The following is a 7,741-nucleotide window of genomic DNA, read 5'->3' as shown; positions in this document are numbered from 1 at the left end:
TATATATACAACAGGAATGTTTATGTATATATCTTGTGTACTTCTTTTGGTGAATATATATACATGTATTTGCCAAACTATATATATACTCATCTTCCTCATGTATATATGTTCATTTTTTGTATATATGTTCATCCCCCTTGTGTATATATATGCTCACCAAAAGTGAACAAGACACAAATATGTGTGCATAAACTTGATGCAAAAGTAATTGCTGTTTTTGGTGGTAAAAACAGCAATTACTTTTGCACCAAACTCATACATATATGTGTATATATAAGCATTTCTGTTGTATACATACCTATGAATACATTTTTTTTTTCACCAAAAGAAGTGGACAAGAACGTTAATAAGTAGGGTCATTGTAATAGCCCTAAAACTTCACTGGAAGAAATGTACAAAAATGTTCATATCAATATTATTTGTAATACCCCAAACTGTAAAAGTCCACATGTCCATCAACAGTAGAATGGATATTTGTGATACATTTAAGCAATGGAATATTATACAACAATGAAAATGAACAAACTACAAATACACACTGGATGAATGTCATAAATATAATGTTGAATGAATGAACCCAGACCTCCCCCAAAATCACATATGATAATTATTCAATTTGAGGTAATTTTCAAAACCAGGCAAAACAAATATATGGCCATGGAAGTCATAATAGTGATCACCTTGAGTGAGAGTGGTTTCTAGGGTGCTGAAATTATCCTCTTTCTTGATCTGTGTGCTAGGTACACGTTTATTTTGGGAAAATTCATCAAGCTCTACCCCCATACTGTACCAAGCAAGGTTAGTTCCTACTGAAATTACCACCAGAACAGGGCTATCTAAAGATACATTTAGTAGTGTGTTAACTGTACAAAATAAGACAATGTACAGTTTAAAAACAAATCTTACACAAACTTACATTTCAATTTTTTTCTTTAAAAGGAGTGAATTCTGTACAGGGAGGTTAAATGCTTTATAGACAAGAAAAAAAAAACAAACCTGTGCTAACATTAACTTATTCATCATCATCTCCTTCATCATCTTCTTGTCCTCCTCTTTCTTCTTTTTCTTGTTTTTTTCAGCCTTGACAGCTCCCTTTTTGCTGCATCTGGCTTTCCTTTAGTTCGGTATGCAGCAGTATCCTTTTCACATTTTTCCTTGAACTTCGCAGCATTCTTTTTATAGGGCTGCTAGTCATCTGCAGCAGTGCCATTCCACATCTCTCCCAGCATCTTTGCAACATCACCAATGTTTAGGCCAGGATGTTCTTCTTTGATTTTTGGGTGATACTCAGAACAGAATAAGAAAAAGGCTGAAGAAGTCCTCTTGGGTGTATTGGGATCCTTGAACTTCTTTTTTGTCTCCCCTTTAGGAGAGATTATACATCCTAAAGATTATACAAAACTTTAGGAGAGTTTTCATTTCTCTTTCATAATGGGCTTTACCCACCTTTGTCATGTTTTCCAATTTTCCTTTTGCTTTAGCAGAAGTAGTCTTTCACCTCTCTGAGCACTTCTCAGAAAACTCTGAGGAGCTGACTGCGGCATCTGGGTGCTCCTTGTGCTCCTCCTGACAAGTTGGCACAAAGAACACATATGATGACATTTTGCCTCTTAGCTTCTTAGGATCTACTTTGCCCATGTTAGTTATCTTTCTTCAACAAGGCACAGAGTTGCCCAGTGCCCATACGGCTCTCACTTGCCCCAGCACCCTCTCTGTGGAGCTCAGTGTACTGTAACCAATTGAATATTTTTACCATAGAAATCTGTTCATGTGTAATTATATATGTGTTCCTATTTATATTTAATAAAATGAAATTGCCCTCTCTCCCCTCTAAAAAACCAATTAGTAATTTTCTTGCATTCAAAGAATATTTGCTATGCATGTAAAAACACTTTCAGGGTAATGAAGTTAGTATTTTGAATTCAATACAATGTAGTTATTGATTTCATAGAACTGTAGGAGTAGACATTTAATAAAAATTCAAGTAATTAATGGGTGTTAAAAGAGTTTTGGTGCCTCCTCCTATCACTACTACTAATTCCTCCTAAATACTCATCAAAAGTAGTGACCTAGTGTAGTGGCATCTGTTTATTTTGCCTGCCCAGCACCCAGTAGCCCATTTTTTTGGTAAAGTCACTTCAATATTTCTTTGGGGAATTTCTTCTACCCTACCACATGCACTTTGGTGAGATTATCAATTCTGCCTTCTTCTGACCAAGAAGTGGGCATGTAAACTAAACTAGGCCAAGCATATTCTCTCCCCTTAGAATTTAAATCTTGAGTGACACAAGGTCAGAAAACAGAACTAATTCACCTTGACAGCAGCTCTCTGAGGAGGCTGTTCATTGGTTTCTGTGACATAGATCTCTTACGCTGCCCTGCTGCTTCCTATCCTTTCCAAGTGCCAGTTGCGTGGCCTTTCCTTTGATTCTGTGACCCACTCTATATCCTTAAAATACATGACTTTCATTAAGTCAGTCAATTTCTGTTGACTGTAGTTGACGAGCACTGATATAGCTGGATATAAATATATTCACTACTATTATGCAAGAGAATCCATGCATTTAAGTTTTGCCTTACTTTTTGCCAGAATTTGCTTCTTTATAAAGTCTGTTAGTCCTGCCTAGCTCTAACTTCCGAAGCTTCATTGTATACATATACTCTATCCTTTAAATGGCACATGTTTGAAAACTACTATCATTTTTCCCCATATGCTTTCTCATCAAAATAACTCATTTTCTCAATTAAAACATATATGACTACTACACACCCACTAAAATAGCTAAAAGAACAGACAGTTCCAAGTGTTGACAAGGATGTGGAGAATCTGGAACACTCATGCTTTGCTGGAGGGAATATAAATGACATAGCTGCTTTGGAAAATAGTTTGGCAGTTTATATAATTTACAAACTTATTTAATATTTTTAATGGGTTTTAAAAATAAATGTAAATACCTATTGTAATGTCATCTTAGGAAACAATTTCATGAAATCATGGTCTTTATGTTAGTTATCTTATCCTACAATGCATTAAATATATACTTAATTATTAATTTAAAATGTGATTTACTTATAAGCTAAATTAATTCCTTATACCATGAGTGGTACAACTCCGACTCAAAGTTTTCTAAATACAGGTATTGATTGCCCTTTGGGAAACACCAGGTTGTTGTCTTTAACTTAAAATTTTGAATAAAATAATTTTCATTAAAGCAATAATCAACTTTGGAAGCAGTATTATAAAGTTTTATAGGCCAAGCCACCAGAGAAATGCAAATCAAAACCACAATGAGATACCATCTCACACCAGTTAGAATGGTGATCATTAAAAAGTCAGAAACAACAGGTGCTGGAGAGGATGTGGAGAAATAGGAATGCTTTTACACTGTTGGTGGGAGTGTAAACTACTTCAACCGCTGTGGAAGACAGTGTGACGATTCCTCAAGGATCTATAACTAGAAATACCATTTGACCCAGCGATCCCATTACTGGGTATATACACAAAGGATTATAAATCATGCTGCTATGAAGACACATGCACACGTATGTTCGTATGTTTAGTACGGCACTATTCACAATAGCAAAGACTTGGAACCAACCCAAATGTCCATCAATGATAGATTGGGTTAAGAAAATGTGGCACATATACACCATGGAATACTATGCGGCCATAAAAAAGGATGAGTTCATGTCCTTTGTAGGGACATGGATGAAGCTGGAAACCATCATTCTGAGCAAACTATGGCAAGGACAGAAAACCAAACACCACATGTTCTCACTCATAGGTGGAAATTGAACAATGAGAACACTTGGACACAGGATGGGCAACATCACACACCAGGGCCTGTCGTAGGGTCGGGGGAGGGGGGAGGGATAGCATTAGGAGATATACCTAATGTAAATGACGAGTTAATTGGTGCAGCACACCAACATGGCACATGTATACGTATGTAACAAATCTGCATCTTGCGCACACGTACCCTAAAACTTAAAGTATAATAACAAAATAAAAAAGTTTTACAGGCCAAGTACAGTGTCTCACATCTGCAATCCCAGTACTTTGGGAGGCCAAGGCAGGAGGATTGCCTGAAGCCAGGAATTTTAGACCAGCCTGGACAACATAGCGAGACCCTACCTCTACCAAAAAAAAAAAAAATTTAATTGGCCAATCATGGTGGCATGCTCCCGTAGTCCCAGCTACTCAGGAGGCTGAGGTGGAATGATTGCTACAGCCCAGGAGTTCGAGGCTGCAGTGAACTGTGATCATACTACCACATTCCAGTCTAGCCAACAGAGTAAAACCCTATCCCTAAAAAAAAAGAAAAAAAAGAAGAAAAGAAAAAAGAAAGTTTTAGATAGCACATAATGAGATATACAAAGTGTTAGGCCTTTTATTCATTTAGCAAATACTTTGAAATTTTTTTTTTTTTGGTTGGCTTTTTATCAATGGAAAGTGACTGAAGAGTCAGAGATGTGGAAAACCTCCAGAGCCAGGATGTCTCCCTTCTACTCTATGTCCAACATAAGCATGCAATTTCAGGGAAGAGGGAGACCTCCACAAGGAAAGAGAAAAAAGAAATATAACAAAATGTTAAGTGGTTGTTTTAGGAATTATGGGTCATTGAGTTCTTTCTTTAAATTCTTAATTATGTTCATTTCTCTACTTGCCAAAATTTAATATGCTTCCATTTTTTTAGATAAAAACCATACAGTAAAACTTTTTGTTCTTTTAGATACTTTGGATAAAAAGATATACATATATACCTTCTATTGTTGATAAGAATAAATTTCTAATTGTATCTTTTTATTCAAAAATAAAAATTCAACCAAGCACCAGAGTGTGTGCCTGTAATTCCAGCACTTTTGGAGGTTGATGTGGGCAGTTTGCTTGAGCCTAGGAATTCGAGACCAGCGTGGGCAACATGGTGAGACCCCATCTGTACAAAAAATAAAACAGTTGGCCAGGCATGGTGAGAACCATGGCATGTACCTGTGGTCCCAGCTACTCAGAAGGCTGAGGTGATAGGATCACTTGAGCCCAGGAGGCCAAGGCTGCAGGGAGCTGTGATTGCACCACTGCACTCCAGCCTGGGTGACAGGGAGACATTGTCTCAAAAAATAAAATAAAATTTTAAAAGTAAAAAACAAAAATTTAATTGAAGATATCAGTTTTTTATTTTAAAAATATTCATATTCACATATAACCTTTTGTGGCTAATTATGCTGCCACCTACTTCCAGTTCTCAAAGCACTAGTAGTAGGTGTTTGGTTCATTATTATGTGAAAAATATAATCCAAACAAAACAAACAAACAAAAACTAATGGTACTCAATTGCTAGAGTAAAACACAAAAACAATGGGTTCTGAAATAATGCGCCTAAAATCTAGTAATTATAGCTTGACAATTTTTAAAGCTCTATAGGCTCAGTGATGTGATATGTGGGATTTGCTTGTAAGTGCTGTAGAAGGGATGATGACAAGCTGGGGACTGGGAAGATGGAAGCGACAGGTAAAATGGGAACAATAGCAGAATATTGATCATTGCTGATGCTGGGTGGGGGTATTCATTATTGTATTTTCTTCATATTTGAAAAATTCTATAATAAAAGTTAAAAAAATAATTTTTACAAACCTCTAAATATGCATGATCACAGAAACCTAAAGCACCTCTGTTATATTCTCAAAATAGAATAAAATAAACAAACAAAAAACTTACTCAGAAATAAAGCTCCAGGTGGCCTATAAAGTGTTTTGTGCTTTCTATTTGTACAGGCAAGTGAGAAAACAATTATTGACCAGTAAGTACACAACTATTTTCAAGTTGTATGAAAGGCTATTATCGCCACCTGCTGGACACTGTTATTGACTACGTGCTGTAAAAAATTAACAAGATTTTCTTAAAACCAACAATCATTATTTAATAGGTCCCCCCACCCCATCTTAAGCATCTAGTTAACGAAACAGTACAAATAAAACCATCAAATTTATATCTTTGTTTTTATATTAGTAATGCTAATTAATGTTACATCATATCTTAGTGTGAAATGCCCGCTGCTAAAAAGGTATATATCATAAAATTTTGGTTTGCAAGTACGTTCATGATCATCCTATGATGTTCTTGTTTTACAGAAGATCATAGAACTTGAGTTGCTTGCCCATAGGGTAAGAACCCAGAATTTAAATTATTTACACATAGGGATAGTCCAGAAAGTTATAAACTAGTCCTGGCTCTTAAGTTCAGTGCATTATCTTTTTAAAATATTGACTTATATTGCAAATTTTTTATCTTTCATAACTTGGCTAATTGCACACACCACTGATTCTCCACTTTGGTGCATCAGAATGACTTGTGAAATTTAATAAAGCTGGCACCAAAGCCAGAGATTTTTACATCCAGCCAGGGTTAAAAGAACTATTAATAGATACCAGTGGTTCTCAAAGTGTGGTCCCTAGACAAGCATCATCATCAACATCATCACCATCACCTGGTTAGAAATGCAAATGTTCAAGGTCCATCCCAGGGTACTCGGGGGGGGGGGGGGCTGTAATTTGTGTTTTGCAAGCCTTCAAGTGATTTGGATACAAGCTAAAGTTTGAGAATCACTATTATTTACAACAAAACCAGTAAATTCCTACTCTTTTACATAAAAGAATTAATTTAGCTGTAGTAGAGCCCTCTGGCTGTGCGTGTCTGAGGATCAGCCGCTGGGGGCTGGACAGTTTGCTGAGCCCCTTATTATCCCCTGGTGCCTGGTGCTGAGACTCACACAGCGGTCACATCCAGCTACCTGCGTCCCCCAAGGTGCCTCTGTTCATCAGGAATGGAGCCAATAACAGCAGGTTCAAAGATTTATGGCATGAATTTGGTCGTTATGATCCTATAGTTGATGTGGATGTTCCACTTGATTTCTACACTCACTGTCCAAGAGGAGTTGCTTGTGTTCAACTGGAGGATGTTCGTGATGCTGAAGATGCTTTACCTAATTTGGACAGAAAGTGGATTTGTGGATGTCAAATGGAAATAGTTTGCACAGGGGGATTGGAAGACCCCAAATCAGATGAAAGCAAAGGAAGGTAGGCGTGTGTACAGTTCTTCACGGTACGATTCTAGAAGCCAACGTTATGAAAGAAGATCAAGAAGTCGAACTTTTGTTTACATCTATAGAAGATCTAATAGTCCTAGAAAGGGTGGATGGACTGGAAGACCATGGTGTAGCAGAAGCCATTCCAACAATGACAGAGTTCAACACCGAAATCGCTCTTTTTCAAGATCTAAATCCAATTCAAGATCAAGGTCCAAGTCCCAGCCCAAGAAAGAAATGAAGGCTAAATCATGTTCTAGGCCTGCATTGCATGTCAAAACTAGAGGCACCTCTAAAACAGATTCCAAAACACATTACAAGTCTTGCTCAAGACATAAAAATGAATCAAGGAAAAAAGAACCGCACTGCTCCAAATCCCAGTCAAGGTCACAGTCTAGGTTTAGGTCAAAATCTAGATCAAGATCTTGGACTAGTCCTAAATCCAGTGGCCACTGACAGTATAAACTATGATCATTTTTAGGCACATATCATTCATTTGTTCATAGATTGGTTGACTTAAATTATCAGGAATACAATGTTGCAATGATGTTTAACAAACACTTGTTAGTTTTCCCTGTACCAGGCAATGGTTATATTAAAATGACATGCTGTTGAGAAGCCACTCTTAAGAGTCCAGTTTGTTTAATGATATGGGC

At 36.8% G+C, this 7,741-nt stretch overlaps 2 pseudogenes; one reads left to right on the top strand and one right to left on the bottom strand.

Annotated features, from left to right (window-relative positions):
• Nucleotides 1-1,015: 1,015 nt before the first annotated feature.
• Nucleotides 1,016-1,641, bottom strand: LOC105501341 (annotated as a pseudogene).
• Nucleotides 1,642-6,047: 4,406 nt separating this feature from the next.
• Nucleotides 6,048-7,541, top strand: LOC105501358 (annotated as a pseudogene).
• The last annotated feature ends 200 nt before the right edge of the window (nt 7,542-7,741 follow it).

The sequence above is a fragment of the Colobus angolensis genome, unplaced genomic scaffold, assembly GCF_000951035.1.
Source record: "Colobus angolensis palliatus isolate OR3802 unplaced genomic scaffold, Cang.pa_1.0 Scaffold70, whole genome shotgun sequence".
Lineage (NCBI taxonomy): Eukaryota > Metazoa > Chordata > Mammalia > Primates > Cercopithecidae > Colobus > Colobus angolensis.
This window is presented reverse-complemented; position numbering and strand designations above follow the sequence as displayed.